Source organism: Myotis lucifugus, unplaced genomic scaffold (genome assembly GCF_000147115.1).
Source record: "Myotis lucifugus unplaced genomic scaffold, Myoluc2.0 scaffold_259, whole genome shotgun sequence".
Lineage (NCBI taxonomy): Eukaryota > Metazoa > Chordata > Mammalia > Chiroptera > Vespertilionidae > Myotis > Myotis lucifugus.
In genome coordinates, this window is record NW_005871307.1 from 228,775 (window position 1) to 248,524 (window position 19,750).

The 19,750-nt window shown below is 45.5% G+C and overlaps 1 protein-coding gene and 1 non-coding gene across 2 annotated transcripts in view; one reads left to right on the top strand and one right to left on the bottom strand.

The window, feature by feature from the left end:
• LOC102437008 (phenylalanine--tRNA ligase, mitochondrial) overlaps positions 1-19,750 on the top strand; it is a gene marked incomplete at its 5' end in the record, with an annotated part of 227,986 nt that overhangs the window by 178,607 nt on the left and 29,629 nt on the right. The gene's annotated exons all lie outside the window — the stretch shown is intronic.
• Positions 1,742-1,845, bottom strand: LOC111827984. The gene has a single exon (XR_002831733.1). It is a non-coding gene; the product is annotated as a U6 spliceosomal RNA (small nuclear RNA).

Here is a 19,750-nt window from a genome sequence, read left to right on the forward strand (position 1 = left end):
TTCCTGTACCTGTTGAATATCAGACTCTCCTTTCTCAACAGAATTGAATTTTTACCTGTTTCAAAAATCAACCGACACATATGTCATAGTTTGGATTTCTGTCTACTCATGTTATCTACTTGTATCCTTTCTTTAATACTACACTGACTCGGTTACTGTTTCTTTATAATAAACCTTGAAATCAAGAAGTGTGAGCTCTCTAACTTTGTTCTTTTTCAGAATTGCTTAGGGTATTCCTGTGCTTTTCCATAAAAATTTAAATTCAGCTTATAGATTTCTACAAATACTTCTGCTCAAATTTTAATTGAAATTGTGTTAAATATATAGATTAGACTGGGAAGAATTGACATCAAATACTATTGAGCCTTTCTTTTTGCTTTGTTTTTTAATCTTTACTGTTGAGAGTATTACAGATGTCACCCTTTTTCCCCTGATTGCCCCCCTCACCCGATTCCCACCCCACTCCAGGCCTTCACCACCCTATTGTCTGTGTCCATAGGTAATGCATATCCTATATAATAAAAGCCCAGCGACTGAAACAGTGGAATGAGCAGAACAACCAGAGACCAGAACACCACGGCCCCTCGCCCTGGCTGGCCCTGCCCCCCAGGGAGAAGTTAGGGGTGATCAGGCAGGCAGGCAAGTGGTTAGGGGCAATCAGGCAGGCAGGCGAGTGGTTATGGGCGATCAAGCAGGCAGGTGAGCAGTTAGGGGCGATCAGGCAGGCAGGCGAGCAGTTAGGAGCTAGCGGTCCTGGATTGAGAGAGGGATGTCCGACTGCCAGTTTAGGCCTGATCCACAGGGATCCTTGTGGGATCGGGCCTAAACCGGCAGTTGGACATCCCCCAAAAGGTCCCGGATTGCAAGAGGATGCAGGTCGGGCTGAGGGACCCCCCCCCCGCCCCGTGCACGAATTTCATGCACTGTGCCTCTAGTATGCATATAAGATCTTTGGTTAATCTCTTCCCACCCCCACTTCCTCCTTCCCTCTAAGATTCGTCAGTTTGTTCCATGTTTCCATGCCTCATTCTATTTTATTCATCAGTTCATTCTGTTCATTAGATTTTTTTGTTCATTTATTTTGCATTTTAGATTCAGTTGTTGATAGATATGTATTTACTGACCTTTTATTGTTCATATTTTTTTATCTTTTTTTTCCCTTCTTCTTCCTCTTCTTAAAAATACCTTTCAACATTTCATGTAATACTGGTTTGATGGTGATAAACTCTTTAGCTTTTTTTTTCTCTGAAGCTCTCTATCTGACCTTCCATTCTAAATGAGAACTTTGCTAGGTAGAGTAATCTTGATTGTAGGTCCTTGCTATTCATCACTTCGAATATTTCTTGCCACTCTCTTCTGACCTGCACAGCTTCTGTTGAGAAATCACCTGATAGTCGTATGGGCACTCCCTTGTAGGTAAGTAACTGCTATTCTCTAGCTTCTTTTAAGAGTCTCTCTTTTTCTTTAACTCTTGAGTTTTTTTATGTGTCTTGGTGTGGACCTCTTTGGATTCCTCTTGTTTGGGACTTTCTGTGCTTCCTGGACTTATAAGTCTATTTCTTTCACCAGGGAAGTTTTCTGTCATTATTTCTTCAAATAAGTTTTCAATATCTTGCTCTCTCTCTTCTTCTGGCACCCCCATAATACAAATGTTGGTACATTTGAAGTTGTCCCAGAGGCTCCTTACACTGTCTTCATATTTTTGGATTCTTTTTTCTTTTTCGTCTTCTTTCTTTTTTTTTTAAGTATGGAATGCTTAATGAATTTGCATGTCATCCTTGCACAGGGGCCATGCTAATCTCTGTATCATTCCAATTTTAGTATATGTGCTGCCGAAGCAAGCACTCTTTTTGGTCTTTAGACTGGGTGTTTTTTGCTTCCTCATATTCCAAATCATTGATTTGATTCTCTGAATCCTCTACTCTACTGTTGAATCCCTATAAATTATTCTTTATTTCAGTTAGTGTATGCTTAATTTCTGACTGATCCTTTTTTCATGTCTTTGAAATTCTCACTAAGGTCCTTGAAAGTCTCACTAAGTCCCTTGAAGCTCTCATTAAGATCCTTGAACAACCTTATAACCATTGTTTTGAACTCTGTACATAGTAATTTGCTTGATTCCATTTCATTTTAGTTCTTTTTCTGGAGATTTCTTCTCTTCTTTCATTTGTGACCTGTTTCTTTGTCTCCACATTTTGGCTGCTTCCTGTGTTTATTTCTATGTATTAGGTAGAGCTGCTATGTCTCCTGGAATTGGTAGAGCCTTGTATAATAGATGTCCTTTATGGCCCAGAGGCTTAGCCTCCCCTGTCACCTGAGCTGCACACTCTAGGTGCGCCCTTGTGTGAGCTGTGTGCACTGTTTTCTTGTAGTTGAACCTTGATTGCATCACTGGGAGGAATTGACCTCCAGGACAATTGGCTGTGAGGACCAGCTGCAACTAAAGTGGAAGAACTGCTGTGCAGCAGACACCCCTATGGAGCAGGACTTGCTTCAGTGGGGCTTTGGTGCTCACTGAGTCTGCCCCTTGAATGTGTAGCTCGTGGATGTGTAAAGTTGTAATCTGGTATGGTTTGAAGCTGTCCACTTGGTGCACTGGCTCTGGGGCCTCCTTGGAGGTCCAAAGTCAGCTACTGCCTAGGGCCACCTGGCAGGAGCTATAAAGCGATCTGCAGATGGCTGCTACTTGTGTTGGGCTTAGACGTGCCCAGGTGGGGCCTCTTATTGATAGGTATGGGGCACAGTGATGCCAACTGCTGCTTGTTTGAGAGATTTCAGGCAAGTCTGATGCCTGAGCCAAGACAGGCCATTTATATGGAAAAGCCATTGCAAACAGCTTGGGTGAGGCTGCAAATTGGATGGGGTGGGGTCTCAGGGAATCACCAGGGCAGAGCGAACAGTGTGATCCAGGCTGGTGGAAACTCAGATATGGCTGCCAGTCAGCTCTGCAATGGGGAAGGTCTCAGAATAAGAACAATGACCTTGTCTTGGAGAAAGCTGTCCCCAAGTTTTTGCTCTGATGCCAGACAATCTGGTTCCTCCCTGTATGTCTCTGGATTCCCCTGAGCTGTTGCCCTAGTGCTGGAGTTCAGAGGGAGTGAGTCCATGTAAGTTCATGCACCAGCCCTTTAAGAGAAACTGTCTGGGTCTCCAGCAGCCTCCATGTCACTCAGCCACAATCCCTGCTGGTTTTTACAGCCCAAAAGTTATGGGAATTTCTCTTTCCAGCTCTTTACCTATGCTGCCATCTTGGCTCTCTCTAATATAAATATTATTTTTATATTAATTTATTCTTCATGTGTTTATAATATTGGTCCTGTTGGGAAAACTCATTTATTCATTCATCAAATATTTATTCAACATCTATTCAACATCTATTAAATGACAGGCTTTGTACAAGACACTACAGAGAAAATAAAAATAGAGCATTAAGTCAGCCTCTAAGAAGCTTAGATTTATGTAGGAAATGTAAGATATTTTTCCAAATGAGAGTAACACCATGTAAAAAGTACAGGTTATGCCATAGTCCCTTAGGGTCAGGTCCTCCGTAGGCAAAGCTCTGGGTGGGGTTAAGAAGGAGGCAGGCAGTTTTCCTGTCCCTGCTCAGAGTGCTTCTTAGGACTGTGCAGTGGATCAGAGACGGCCCCTGAGTTGTTCTCTTAGTTGCAGGTTGGGTTACATGCTAATCCAAGAGATAGGGTAGGTTTAGTAATAACTAAGGCCTGACTAGGACTAAGGGAGGTTGAAATATGTACCTGTTTGTTTTGATTCTCACAAGAAGGGCAATTTCTAACAAAATGAACCTAAAAGAAAAAATGCTCAGCCAACCACATTTTTCCTTCCAAAGCTCAGAGACCCTAGGAGGAGGATGAAGCAGAAAGAATGCCCTGCCAAAACTGCTCCTTCCAGACTCTGAGGTTCAGTCAGAAATATAGGATGGGCTTCAACTTCAAGGGAGAGGAAAATGTAAGATGGGGGACAGTGGGCTAATTCAGGGACAATAGGAAGAGAGACTACTGAAAAGAGGAAATGCATTCAGCTGTGCACTGTGCATTACAATCCTCTTTTCCTTTCCTGCATGAAACTTCAATGTCAAGGTTGGAAGGAGGTATTATAGAAAGTTGTTTCCAGGATTCAGAGAAGTGGGAGATGAGCAATATGGGAAGAGGAAGCTCCTAGAGCAGAAAATGGGTAATATTTGAATATGCAGAAACAGGGAGAAGGCCAGGCCAAGACACAGGGGGGGGGGGGGAGACAAGGATTACTAGCTGAGAACAGTAACGCTTTGGCCCTCAGGCTCATGCTTGGGACCTCATGCATGGAATGGAACAGGCTGCCGGGGATTTGTGGGGAGAAAGCTACAAAGAGACTTTGGAGGTAGGTTGGGTGAGGCCAGGCTAAGGAGTTGGAACTGAATTTGGTAATGAATAGGAGGTGAGGAAAGAGTTTTGAGCATAGAAGGAATGAGATATGAATTTTGAGGCAGTTATTTTAAAATGGTTCCAATGTGTGGCCTCTACCTGTGCCTCAGTCTCCACATCTATGAAACAGAAATAATAGTACCTATGTGACATGCTTGTGAAGACTGCATGAGTTGATACACGTAAAGCTGTTGGAATAGTGCCTGACATGTGAAAGGTGCTATAAAAGTGTCATCTTATATTAGATTATCATCCTTGTCATCATTATTTTAGGAACATTGGTTGAAAAGAAAGTAGGGGATTTTGAGCAGGTAATGTTTCTGAAATTGTTTTGAGCACATTAATGTTTCTGAAATTGTTTTTTTTAAATATGTAAAAAGTAGGGGGAAACGGAGGGAGCATGAAGCTAGCTCCCTGTGCCTCAGAGACCCCTATTGCAGAGCAGCCATTGCTTCAGCAGAAATTAGTGCTATGAAAGGCTGGAGGTCACCAGTAGTTAAAGAACCAGCTCACAGTCCCCAGTGCCCAGGTCCCCTTTGCCACCCTGATGCCCCAGAATACCCTGTCCTCTCCACTATTGGAAATTCCTAGCCAACGGCTCTGAAATCAGCTCTCAGCCACAGAGGCGCTTCCCTTCTGGCTGTGGGCACTCCCCAGGGACCCAGAGGGAGCTTCCTGGGTAGGCTTGGGATGAACACAGAGCGCCCTAGGCTATCTCAGCGGAAGTCTCGATTAAAACAGCCCAATTCATAGTCCAGCTTTACCACTATCATGTGCAAATGGTGTGACCTTGAGCCTCACTTTCCCCATCTGTAAAGTGAGGTGTGAATACCTTTTCCAGGGGCTGTTACTAGTAGGAAAGGCATGAATACAGTACTTGCACCTAGGAGATTGCTCAGTAAACAGCAGTGGCTGCTATGGTGAGCGCAGGGGTTGTCATTAGTCATCGTTAGTTCTCTTGGTGAGCATGGTCAGGCAAGGCCAGCTCCAGTGCTCCGCTGCCATGAGGTCAGACCGCATTCCTCAGCCCAGCGCTTTCTCTCTGCCCTGGTCGCAGGGGCGCTGTGTTTGTGCCCACATCCAGCATGTCTGTGACTTCCCCTGTGGTAGCAGTGCCATTTATAATGTGAGCACTACTCAGAGAGGCTGAGTGCCAGAAGGAGGGAAAGGCCAGGGCAGGGGCTTTCTGCTGAAGTAAAGACCAGAAATGCTACCCCGTGGGTCTCAGGGAATTGTGAAGAAAGTGCACTCAGGGGACCTCTGGACTCAGTCTGGGTGACTCGGGATGCATTGAGTCTGTAGCAGGCAGCGAGGGGGTGTCCTTTCCATATCGCCAAGTCCTCCTTCCTGAGTGGTTCCTATTTCATCACAGAGATAAGATGGCCCCAAATCTCTGTGATGGGAACGTGGCTCAGCCCTCCACCGCAGCTGTGGCTGCTGCATTGCCCTTCACTGACATAGTGCTAGAACACTGCAGGCGCTCAGTAAATACTCAGTGGCTGAGTTCATGAAGCCCAAAGTGGGTCTGAAGAAGTCACAGACGGAGGCGCCACTGGATCTCACATTCAGGTCCGTTTCCCTCCGATGCACTGGGACGGCTGGAAAAGTTCTTCGAGCTTCTGTCATATCCTGGTCATTGTCATGTGTCCTGGGCACTTGGAAATGTACTGCAAGGGATGGATGCCCACAGAGAGTGATTTCTGAATGAGCTTCCTGCCTTAAAGCAAAGGTCGATTGCAGTTAGAAGGACACCAGGTGAATGAAGCCGCCAGGGGAAGGAATGGGGTGAAAGGTTGCTGGAGCTCAGATTACTGTGGGCGCTTAATGGATGCTAAATAATTGAAAGAATAAAGTAAGAGGGTGAATGCTGCATTGATGAACCTGTGGTGAACTCAGGGGGTCCTAGAACATTTGCAAATTGGTCATTAATGTTTCATCAACACTGTCTGCATCCTTTGTTAATTTTGAATGGTAGCAGGAGTTTCCAATCACAGGGATACAGCTTCAAGGGAAACTTAAGTAGAGGAATTATGGCTGGCCTACTCTTCTACCCAATAATTTGGGTTTATTTCAAAATAGTCTGATAGCTGGGAATGCCCTTGTATTGGCTGCTAATGTGCTTAGAGGGGACTGGGCAGCTTTCACACCGTGACATGTGGAAGGGGATTATGGATTTCAGAGTATCACAGCTTTATTGTTTCTTTTGCTTTGCCCAATTTTGAAGTGAAGCTGAAATGACTGCATGATGGGAGGGGACGATGAGGTATAGGGAGTAATAATTCCTCTCATCTAGAAAGAATGCTGTCTTCAAAATGAGTTTTGCTGTTGGCAAAGCAGAGAACATGCTCACGTGACTGTACCCTGCAGCGAGTGGCAGGAGGAGCGCCTTGCCTGTGTGGAGAGCTACAATGGCAGCGGATTGCTTTAAGTCCTAAAGAAAGGCCCAGTGTGCACCGCTCACTGTGCTACCAGGGAACCCAGCTGGAGGCAGGGAATGGAGGCTCCGTGACAGCAAATGTCAGGCCGTCCTGAGCCTCCTATGGCGGGTTTCCTCAGGAAGTAACCAGGTACTTGCCCAACATGAGCTGTGCTTTGGGGTAACATTTTCCACTTTCTGCCACTGCCCCAGCTCCCCATCCAGGGGCCCTGCATTGTTGGGGCTGCCGAGCCTGCTGTCGAAACTGTCCCACCTGAAACCACCGAAACCCGGCCTGGGTTCAGCAGTGCTCCTTTCATTAACGTTGAAAGGTGGTGCACAGGGGAATGTCCTTTGTCTCCAGCACGTTTAGGGCAATGGTGGTGCTGCAGCCAGCCGGGACTCGGGCAGTCAGTCCCCACGGCTCTCAGCATCTGCGTGCTCACTCCTGCCGCAGAGGACCATTATTCCCGTCTCTAACAACTTCACTGAGAGGGCACTTAAGTGAAGCAGGCATTTAGTCCCAGACAGAATCAATCTTCCTGCTCCAGGGAAGAGCCAGGCCTGTGCAGCTGGTGTTTGGACTTGGTTTGAGTGTATGTTGATGCAGCTTCCTCTCAGGGTGGCTGAAATGAATCACCGGTGCTAACGGAGAGGTGTACCCAGAGCCCATCAGTCTCTGACAGTGCCCAATGAGGGCCCATTGACTGGGCCAGGCACCAGCCGTGTCAGGTCCCAGAGCCTGCCCGGGGCTGGGCATGGACCTGGCAGAGTGCAGGCATGAGCAGACTGGAGCAGGATCCTCAAAGGAAGTGGGGGGAGGAGACAGGGGAAGGCATATGCTTTTAGAGCAGAGAAGGTTGTTCAGAAAAGGCAACATGCATCCAACTATGTATATTTCTCAAAAATGAGGTATATGCTCATTTATTTCTCTTTGGAAAGTGTAGGCTATGTCGGAATACTTTGTATTCCTCTACATTCGGAGTTCTGTTTCTGTCCTCAGCTTTTTTCTCCTTTCCCCTGAGGGATGGGCCTGTCATTCTCTCACAGGTGCCTGTGCCTCCTCCACTAAAGCAAGGCTCCCTGCTGTTTTTTGATTTCTGTTTGCTTTTTGTTTTTCAGGGGCACAGGTTTTCAAATATGAAATTACTCACTGTATTCCTTCAAATACCTGTCTGTTTCCCAAGGGATTGACCTAAATCCCTCTAAAGCTGGGTTCTCAGCCGCAGCACTATTGACATCTTGGGCAGGATGATTCTTTATTGTGGTGTTGGCCCGTGCTTTGTAGGATGTTTGCAGCATCCCTGGCCTCTACCCACTAGATGCCAGGAGCCCTGCACACCCCCCCTTCAGATTGTGGCAGTCAGCAATGTCCCCCGACATTGTCAAGGGTCACCGAGGAGCAAAACTCCCCAGTTAAGAGCCACTGCTCTACAGGCGTCATTGCTGGCAGCCCACCCATTTTAAATATGCGCCCATCCATATGGCGGGATGGGTCCTTCTTAACACTAAACTCTGTTTGTTATTTGTTCACTTACTCACCTATTTGCCCATTGATTCATCCATCTGTCTACCCAGCTAACCAGCCAATAAACCACTGATCCAATTCATGGCACAGTAGTGTCTGTGGAGCTGGATCACTTGAACGTAAATCTGGCTGCACTGCGTACTGACCGCACGGCCTCAGACTTCACTTCCCTGCGCCTCACTCTTGTCATCTGCAGAAGAGGAGAAAACAGGGCCGCTCTCATGGGCAGGGTTGGCATTAGACTGGGCTTCCTGGAGAGGGCAGTAGGCTGCTGGGCCAGGAGAAAGACTGGGAGCAGAGATTCCGAATAGAAGGGTGGGTGGGGGTTGGAGGAGGGGCAGATCAGAGCCCAGGAAGGAGCCGTTAGCGCTGGCTAAGTCTCTAGGAGTCAGTGTGGGGGAAGGCTGGGAGAAGGAGCATCAACGAGGAGGATGGCTCAACTGCATCATGCTCAGAAAGGCCTGGATGGTAAATATGGAGCAACAGGTGGCAAGCCTGTGTCAGGAAGGACAGGTTATACAGGAGTTGGCCATCTTTCAGAGGCATGAGCTAGGTCTTCACTCACTCACTCTTATTGAATGGTTCTCGTTAGCAGTAATTTTGCCTCCCCTACTCATTGTGAATTAGTCGTTTTATTATGTGCTTATTATGTTTTAAGAGCTTCACGTGGATTCATTCAATTAATTCTCTCCGCCCTATGAGGTAGTTTAAGGATGAAGGAACTGACACACAGCAAGTTTAAGTAACTTGCTCCATGACACACAGCTCCTGAGTGCTGGAGCTGGAATACGGTCTGAGCAATCTGGCCCTGAAAGCACAGGCCCCAAGACTACACACTCATTGTGTGAAGAAAACAGAACCCTGGGCATGTAAGTGTGGCCGTGCCCAGATTCTCGGAAAATTCGGCTGATCTGAGAAGGTAACAAACCTTGGGCTTTTAAGAGAATCTGGAAACGGGTGTGTTTTTTAAAGGAACGAAGAAGCTGGGATATGAGACTGCACTGGTTGGACAGACCGTAGGGACCACCACCCGGGGGAAGAGAGCTCCCTGTTTTCCTTTCCTGCCTCTTTCCTCCCCCCTCCTCTCCCTTCCTCTTGTTCTCTGTGGCTCCCCGCTTCTCTCCATACAGCCTCAAAACTCACCCAGCTGCTAGGCTGTAGCCTGGCTCCCACAGAGTGAGTGACCCAGGCCCTCCCAGAGCTCTCCCTCTGCACCCAGGCCCTGGCTCCTGCCCCTGGGCTTTGAAGCCACAGGTCACATATGTAGAACATTTTCACACCCAAAAGTGTGGTTAACTAACAGTTTTACTTTGTCCTACCCTTTGCCGCTCTAGTAGGTAGTGCTGAGTCATGGGGGGCAGAACTGGGCCCTATCGTGTACTTGGAGCTCAAAGCCCCTTCCCAGTGGAACGTCACCTGAAGTGGCCAGGGCTTCCACGCTCCTTGTGTCCCATTAAAAATAGATCATAAAATAGGGCCCCTTGGCTCCTCTCAGGACCTCAACATGGGTTAGCCACGCTGGGAACTTTCCCTTTCAGAGTTCTAGCATGATTAATGACGCCAAGTGTCGTCTGGGCGGCACTGTGGCCAGGCCCGATCAGACCCGCACGCAGCCCATGCTGCGAGGGCCGCTGTGTGGTGTGCAGGCCTGTCCCCTCACACCCTCTGCCTCCCTGGGCCTGCTCTCCTCCTCTGGGGTCCCATTGACCCACCCCCACATTGACACAGGATTTCAGAGCTCCCCCCTCCAGCTGCCGCTGTGTGTCACTGGTCCTGGCCCTGCCCGCACACTGCCTGCCCTCTGCAGCTCTCTGTACATGGATTTGCACTGCTTCTCAATGTGCAGCCTTGTCACTGGATTAGTCACTTAAATAAAACCACAAACATTACTCAGCGCCTGTCAGGTGCCAGCCACTGTGCTAGGTGTTGGGATGCAAAAATGAATGAGCAGTTCTTAAAAGTGACAGATGCGTTAATAAATGGCTCTGGGAACAAGACATGAGTCTATGAGCGAGGTGGGTCTCAGAGGCTGAGGTGGTAAAGCACACAAGGCCCCTCGTACAGCAGGAACTCCTCCAGCCTGGCTCCTCGGGGTGGGGTGAGGATCAATGGGGTAATGCTCGGAAATGTGCACGAGTGTGCCTGGCACGTGGTGAGCACTCAGCACATGGGAGCTGTCATTCTTCTTGGCGGCTCTGCTCCCTTCCAGCCCAGTTCCTCGAGTTCCAGCATTGGACCACACATATGGTGTTGCTCAGTAATGCTTCCTAATTAAAATAAAACAAATGAATAAGGGGATGCTGGGCGCATCGAGAGAGCAGAGCAGACATAGTTGGTACACCCTTAGGAGGGGAGAGTCTGGGAAGAAGAGACTGCATCCCGAGGGCACATCAAACTTTTTCCCCGCAGATAGGCCACACTCTGCAAGCCCCAGTTACTAGTCCCTTGATGGCCTCTAGGGAGTCTGCTCATTGCTTCCCTTTATTTTTCTCTCCAGAAACAGAACCTTTTCATACACTTTTGTTTTTTTAATCAGGAATATTTCAAAGCCAATTTATCCATTCACTCTCCCCTCAGTTTAAATCACTTTTGCAAAGATTTACCAAGTTTTTTCTGTTGCCAGATACTGGACTAGGCTCTGAAAATACAGCGGGGAACGAGACAACTCTGCCTTCCCCACTCCACCCGCAAGGAGCTCAGTCCAACAGGACAGGGTGTGGGGTGCCCGCGCCACCTTGCTTTCTGCCCACCACTAACAGTAAGACAGGTTAACAGGAGGGTCCTGCTCAGGCTCCCTTTCCCAGGATGAGGTTTTGTTGGTTTTAACTTCCTTGCAGATAATTAACCCTAGGGTCACAAACTCACACCCTGTGCCTCTGAAGAGATTGAAAGAAATTTCTGAAGAGAAGCAGTTGTATAGAATTAAAAGCTTTTTGATGAATAATGCTGTCGTTACACAGGGAGGAAATTACAGTAGCACTTTCTGCTATGTAATTAAAAAAGCAAAGATGAATGAAATACCCACAAGTGAAAATGGGATTTGATTTTCAACACAGGAAACTGAAGCTCTGCCAGTCACATGGTGTTCATTTCCCAATCTACGGGAAGTGTCCTGAATCATTTCAAATTCTAGCAGAGGCTCTTGTGGAATATTTTCTTTAACCTTTGTAGTACCATGGCCTAAAAAAGCAGATTTGTTTTTACCCTAAAAAGATGTTTCTTTTTTCATCCGAACCATTGATTCTCTTTCTAAAATATCAGAATTATTTTATAGACCCAAGTGGGGTCATAATCTATTTTCTTTTCTCTCCTCCCCACTGCGACACCTTGATTTTAGTAATCACACCAATTCCCCCGTCTTTAATATAACCAACCACCCTTGCCCAAGAACATATAAAGATTAGTAGCCCAGAGCCGGACTTGTCAAAACTGTAGAGTCCACACTGTACTCCAGATCTGATTTTTCCTCAATATTATGATGCAAGCCAGGCACCCATCGCTGCTGCACACTGATCGGCCCCTACAGCAGTGGGACAGGGACCGAGGTGCTGGTCCCAGCCTACTTCCTGCCAGGTCGCCTGTGCAGTCAGTTACCTTCCTGAGCTCCTTTGTCTGCACGTATGGAATAGGGATTGTACTAGCCTCATCAGAGGTGTGAGAATTAAGTGAGTTGATATAGCAATGTCTAGTGCATAGTAAGTCCACAAGAAACACCAGCTGTCATAATCACATGTTACTGTCATTAGAAATGATCATGGGATTCAAGAATGCTAAGCTGGTATCATAACTAAGGAATATGGGATTATCAGAATCACAGTGGCCATCACTTCTTAGCAAGTCCCAGTGGCAGATTTAAATACTACGAGCAGTGGGAGATATAGTCTGATATCATTCGTCTTGGAATTTGGAAAACTGGGCTGGAGCAGGAGGCCTATCTTAGAGGCCCAAGAGAGCTCTTTCACCCCCTCCCCCACCCCCACCCCAGACCAGATATCAGGGCTGTACCACTGGAGGGCAAGAGACTAAAGGTCCTGAATACAAGTTCTCCTGAGAAAATAAGATACGAAGAGGCAGACAAAGCAGGAAAAGGAGCTGGCCTTCTTTAGGGCTTCAAGTACTTGGAAATTGGAAGCAGGCCTTGTGCCTCTTATCTTCTTCACTCAGAGATCAAAGCAAGAAGGGTGTCAGGAAGAGCCATACCTCTATGAGTGAAGTCTTATCTGTTCAGCTGTGCCCTGGAATTGGACCCCATCAGATCAGAATCCCTCTCCTTAAAGGGACAGCAAGGAGATGATTGTGATGATGATGATGACGATAACAAAGGCGATAACTACAGCAATGAACACTTATATAGCACTTAATGTAGCCAGACAATACTTTAAATGCTTTGTATAAATTATCTTTTTTCTTTTCTTTTTGGAATTGTGTTTCTGGATGAATTTCTTTTTGGAATTGTTTCTGGATGAATCTTGTCATTAAATTCGCACAGCTGCCTCTAAATTACCGTAGAATTTTAAACCAACAAGGTAACTGCCTGACCAACTTCTCTTGGATCTCATCATGGCGATGCTGGTTTAGTGTTGATGGCAAATAAAGTAAAACAGGACTTTGAGACATTTCTGAAGAAAGAAGAAAGTGAAAACAGAATAAAAATAATTAGCTCCAAATCAGTATAATTTCTACCAACAATAATGAGGCTTGATAAGGAAAATAACCACTAAGGTATCTCCTTGCACCAAGTAGTTCTCGGGGCCCCCTGGGAACTGCCTCCTCCTCCTTCCCACCAGGAGCTCCGGACTGTCTCCAGAGGGCCTCTCCCAAGGTGGGAGCTTCTGGAATCACTCCAAGGTGAGTATGAGTGCCCTGAAGGTGCAAAGCATGCACACACCTACCAAAAACACCTGTTTGCTTTTCAATCTTGTTTTACAGAAGATAGAGATGCTAGTAAATACCCGGTGGCTAAAATGACAGTAATTTTGGTGACAGTGCTCATTAGCATTACATGAAAATGAATGGGTGGTGTAAATGTTGAATATGCCAATCTATAATAATAAAAGCGTAATATGCTAATTAGACCAGACGTCCTTCTGGACAAAGCCGGGGCTGCAGCCTACTCTTGCACGAATTTCGTGCATCAGGCCTCTAGTATCCAGGCAGCCCTCGCAGCTGCGAAGGCCTACTCTTGCACGAATTTCGTGCATCAGGCAGGAAAGTTAATCAACAAGTTGAGTAGTGAGCAAGGAAAGGTTTTGTGTTTTGTTTTGTTTTTTAAGTAAAAGAGATTATCTCCAGCCTCAAAATCTTCCAATATTTGTGGGATAGCTATCACAAGAAACAACACAAAATCTCTCATTGCATTGTGTGTTGTGGCTGCAAGTCCAAAATTATCTCATTTAATCTTCATACTAACCCTTGCAATTATGTCACTTTATACGTAGGGAAATGGACACAAAATGAGGATAAATAATTACAGCCTGGAGAATCTCTCTACCAATAAAGAGGATGGATGAATAGATGAATAGAAAGCTATATCTTAATCTATAACACAGTACACTCTATCAATAGGTCATTCTTCTCCTCCTCCTCACACTGTTGCCTAAAAATGACCATCACAGTGTAGTCAGAAGCCTTTCAGAAGATTGAATCCACAGTTATTCCTAGACACGTCGCCTGGTTATTTTGAAGATTATGTTAAAATGCAGAAGTCCATCTGATAATGTTAGCATTGAAACAAAGCAAGAAACATATTTCCAGTTTAATCTCAAGGGATTTTTTTTTTTACTATATGTACCCCTGGCTATTATAGAGATAGCTGCAGAACCTTAAACATAGACCAGCATGAGCTCAGCTCTTATAAATTTAAAACTATCATAATTATAGAACACTCCTTTTTCAATCCAGAGGGGAGAGTCATGTAAGACTGATGGTTAAGTACATGGCAAACCAATTTACTGCCTCAGCATGTGTAGCATAGAATAATTTGCATTCTTGATCTCTTTTCTCTCCCTATGCTTGCCATTAGTACCTAAGGCTGTACCCTCCCTCCACACTAAATCAGATAAGTTTGGGTGCAGACACTGATCTTAACATTCTCTACTTTTACTTTGCCCTATGAATTGATATAAGGAAATGAAATCAAACCCCATAGGTACCATGCCTTAGCAAAACACTCAAGCTCACAGAAAAGAAGATCACACAGTTAATTCTTATAAAGGTAAAATTGAGCAACCAAACTTCATCTGTATACACTCAGAACCACTCAGAGGGATCCTAAAAGACAGTGGGGAAAACAAGAAATAGAATCCAATTCAGAAATAAGATCCCATAGGAAGGCAAGCAAGCCCCTCCTCCCTTTCTGCAATAGTGTGGGTAGCAGATGGTATTGGTTGGCTGACCCAACCCTCATCCATAACTCTTTTATCCCTGGCTTAGAATTGACTGTTTAACCCAGTTTTAGCCAAAGAATAAGCAGAAATTTCTGGATGAGGTTTCCTAAAGGCCTTTCTTCCATCTGTCTGCAACGCTGACATGAGGCTTGGAGAGGCCATCTTGCAACCATTAGGAATGTCACATGAAGACAGCAGCTTGCTTGCTCAGGACAGTGGGACAGAAAAAAGAAAGGGTCCAGACAGCTGCTGGGTCTGCTCACCTCAAGACGTTTTTCAATGTGTTTAAGCCAGGGCAGCTTCTGTTGTTGCATGTAGCTGAACTCATCAGTGGGGCTCAGAGCTCTGAAGACATGAAATGTATTGTTCTGTTGCAAATAGTCAAAGGAATGGGGTCCTAAAGGATATGCGAAGAGAACAGGGTCCTTGAATGTACATTGCTGCCGTCTAAAGAGAGGCCGCTGAATGCGATACTGAGGAAATGCCTAAGGTTGAATGACACAGACAGTGCATCATTTTTACCCAGAAATGAAGTAAAAGGACAGCAGTGTTTCCTGTTTACTAGATACATAGTTATCTGCATAATTATAAGGAGTATTTTTATTGCCAGGAACACCTAACTTTTATAAAAGCTTAAAGTAATTTTATCATTATTTCTGCAAACTGTTTTTATTAAAGGAAACGCCATATGGTAACAGCAAGAAGAGTTAGTTACAAGTCACGAAGCTAGTCACAGATTTCTTTCCAACAGTAAATTCAAAAACACTTATCACAGACCCTACATTTAGAAAAAAATTTGCAAGTTTCAAGACTCCTGAAAGTATAAAACTTCCATCAGAGTTGTGCATTTGTTTGGGTTTTGTTTTGTTTGTTTTTTTCATTCTCTAGGACACAAAATAAAGTCATATAAGACCTAGGACTTACATTCAAAATATTTAACAACCCGCACAGTCTGTGCATTGATGGAAGGGATGTTGGCCACAGCCACAGGTGTGGTTGGGCTTGGTGCAAAGTCTTGAACATCTGCCTTGGGAAACCTCGGGCAGGGGGACATTGTGTGTATGATGCTGACGTACTTCCATCCTATATATCCTATTTGTGATCATTGCAGCCTTGGCTCTGTGGAACTGGCAGAATGCTAATGCAACAGGATTGAGTAGTTTCTATCTGTGCACTTCTTTAGTTTGGTTTTTATACTACTGTAATGCCTTGATTTTATTTATTTATTTATTCATTTATTTTTAAATATGTTTTTATTGATTTCAGAGAGGAGGGGAAGAGGGAGAGAGCGATAGAAACATCAATGATGAGAGAGAATCATTGTTCAACTGCCTCCTGTACACCCCCTACTGGGGATCGAGCTCACAACCCGGGCATGTACCCTGACCAGGAATTGAACCATGACTTCCTGGTTCATAGGTTGATGCTTAATTACTAAGCCACGTCAACCATGCCTTGATTTTAGATACAATGAAAGGTGGCCTCACCCATCTCACCACTCACAAAAAGCAACTACAACAGAAACAAAAAACTAACCCCAACTCAGTATTTCCAACTTTGAAGATGTTAATGAAAGCAGTAGGTTGGCTGTGTGCGTGTGTGCATGAGAGTGTTGGTGTGGGTGTGTACGTTTGTGTGACTACTGCCACCATCTGATACAGACCCACTCTCCTTTACAGCTTCACCCACTCCTTCCCCCACCCCCAGCCTCTAGCAACCACTGATCTGCTTTCCATCTCCGTAATGTTGTCATTCTAAGACTATTACATAGATGGAGTCATGCAGTATGGGACCTTTTGAGATGGCCTTTTTACATTTAGCACAATGCCCTGGAGATCCTTGCAATTATTGCATGGGTCGAAACAACAAGAATCCTACCTTCTTACTCGGCCATGTCCAACGTTGTCAAAATTGGGACCCTGGCCTGTAGTTTGATCCCTCCCTTGGAGGCAATACTTAAAAACCAAAGGGTTACTTTTTATATTACAATACATTACAATATATTAAAAATTGGTTAGGAGAAACAGCTGCAGAGTTCAGGAGGCAGCCAGTTGATGTGTCTCTCACATTGATGTTTTTCTCTCTCTCGCTCTCACTCTCTCTAAAAATCAATGGGAAAAGTATCCTTGGGTGAGGATTAACAAAACAAAAAATTAGTGGTTCCAGTTTAAAGCAAAGCATTAATTTTTTAAAAAATCTTTCATTCTCCTTTATTCTCTATCATTTGCTTTTTTTTGAAAATGCAAAACCTTCAGCTTGGTTTAAGCAACAACACTGATTGGTTTAAGCGACCCCAGGACTGTCATGGTGCTACAAGGGACCCTCATTTCCCCACGCTGTGCTGCAGGATATCGCTGCTTACCTGCAGGAAGACACAGCAGCATCTCCACGCCTCACCTGGGCAAGGAAACCCTCTGGGAGACCTGCCTTTTCTCCCCACTAAGCAGACAGACAAGCAACCTGAGAAATTAAGGCAGGAAACAACTCTGCAGTGTCACCTGTGGGGAGCAGCACTCCTGGGGACTGGCCCTCCAGGGTTTGGGCTGCATTTTATTCACTGGCTTCGTCTTCTGTAGGCAGTGCCTTGGACAAAATAAATGTCTGTGCACTCTGCCCTCCGTGCCCTGCGCTCCTTACCAGGAGCCTCCCTGAGGCAGAAGCTGGGCAGAATAATGTGGACTAGCTGCTGACCACCCCACCTTTCATTGAGGTCATCCAGGGGCCACAGAGGGCCTCGGCACTGCCTCCCTGTCCACACCAGCTCCTATGCACAGCTTTAAAACAGCCCACGAGCATCATAATTCCTCACTCTTAGGACTAAAGTTCATTTAAGTTTGAAGAAGAAGCGTTTAACCAGATTCTAATAAGACCATATTCCCACTTTCAGCTTTCATGCTTCCAGCTATCTCTGTACACTGGCCCGCCGCTGCACGCATGGACACTCTGATGAGAGGACTTGCGGCACAGCAGGGTCGGCCGTGACTTTGACCCTCGCCCTTTACAGGTTCTGCTTCTGTTGCCTGATTTCCTGTGATTCTTCAGCATATGCATAGGTCGGCATGCCAAGCAGCTGGGGGCGTTTCTCTGGGACCGCTGGGGTGCACTAATTCCTGAACCGTCCATCTGACGTCATTGGTGAGCCCACTCGCTCATGCCCCTACTCTTCACCTTCAGGCTATTCGTTTACACTCACTGGCAGCCGGGCCCATTGAACAGCTTCTTGGCCGGCTCCACTGAGCGACTTCTCTTTAGTTATAGGTGCCTCCGTGGTCAACCGCCTCCTGGGATATTTGCTAGGTATCTGTATGTTTGAACTCAGCCTTGGCCTCCTCTTTTTCAGTCTGCTTGAGACAGAAAGTTTCTGTAGATTTGACCTGGAGAAAGACAGATTGACTTTTTCAATTCTAAGATTAATGAGCATCTTGGAGCCAGGTTTTCCCCTGAGTTTACTTGAAGCTCCAGGTTGGCTTGTTCCAAAATCTTCTCATTATTTTGTACCAGGGTGTACCCCATGCAGGGGGCTCCCGGGGAGTCGGCTGGTGCCTCGTTTCCCACAGATCCAATTTGGTACAGGTTTTTACCCTCCCACAATTTAGCTTTTAATTATCATCTTAACTCTTGTTTTATTCCTTCTTCCTGTATTGCTGCTCTTCCCAGATTTCTTATTTTTTTATTCTAAACTTAGTTTTACAAAAGAACCAACTCAGCCTACAGCGGTCACCAACCTTTCAGACCTCATGGACCACCAGTGGTCCGTGGACCACCAGTTGGCGACCGCTGGTCTAAGGGATGAGGATGGGGAGAAGGATGACAATCTCAAAAATCTAGTAGCCTGTTTTTTGTGAAGTGTTTTTTATTATTTCCCATTATACGCAGTGCCTTCTAAGCATGAACCTCAATGAGAACTCTGCTGGTGGAGAGCCTTTAAAAGAGTTGGAGATTTTTCTTTTACTTGTACAACGTTTCCTCTTATTTTTCATCTGGCAGGATTTTCTTTGGTTGTTTTTTGTTTCATTTTTTGGCTTGTTTGATTGGCTGGTTGCTGCTTGCCCTGTCACAACCCCTACCACCACTTCCCCCTCCTTACTTGCCTCATGCTTTTGTAGTGTCTGTGGGGAAAATGCTATGTTTGAGGGTATTGAAAATAAGAAAAAGGAATCTGGTAATATTATTCCAAACAGGTAAACTTCCTATTCCATAAGGGTTTCTTTAGACAGAAAAAAAAAATGCCATAGTCTTTGAAAGAATTCTTGGGTGCAGATGGAGAGAAACAGAAGTCCACAGCCCTGCCTAGAAATGGGCTCACAGTGCCTCCAAAAAAAGTTATGCTTTTGCCTGAGAGCCAGTGAGGTGTCTGCAGGTGCATATGTGTTTGTGTGGGGGTGGGGCTGGGAGTACAGCTACATAATCCAATAGATCAGTAACAGTATCAATTTAGGCTTTATCTCGTTATTTGCGCTTTGAGAAGTCTCCTGGCTGTAATTGAGCCCTCTTGAGAACCTTAAGAAAAGTCCTTTAGGGATTCCAATATCTTATTAAATGGCAACTTACACTCCCTTTTGAAACTTTCACTTTTCTCATCTCTAAAATTCCCTGGATGGGACAGACTTAAATTGGTAACTTTAATCTTTTAACCTGATCCATCACAGTGGAAACCACGGAGACCTTCTTTTGTTCACCCAATCCTAAGACTGAAATCCACAGCAGCAATCCCTCATGTAGGGGTGTTGACCGCAAGCTCTGAGGGCAGCAGATGAGGCCAAGATCATGCATTCCCTTTCTTATAGCAGCTGAAAGGCTAGCATTTGTATTGATCTACAGAAGCACTTAATCAATGCTCCCAGTTCTGTTGTTTCATTGCAGCTGTGCAAAACAACTTGAATATTAGAAGGTGAGAGCCATGCTCTGTAATAGCCTTATGAAAGTTTTATGGTAGCATTTGATCAGTAACAAGCCTGGCTTAAAACAAAAACACATTTCTAATGCTGGTACTGAAGGC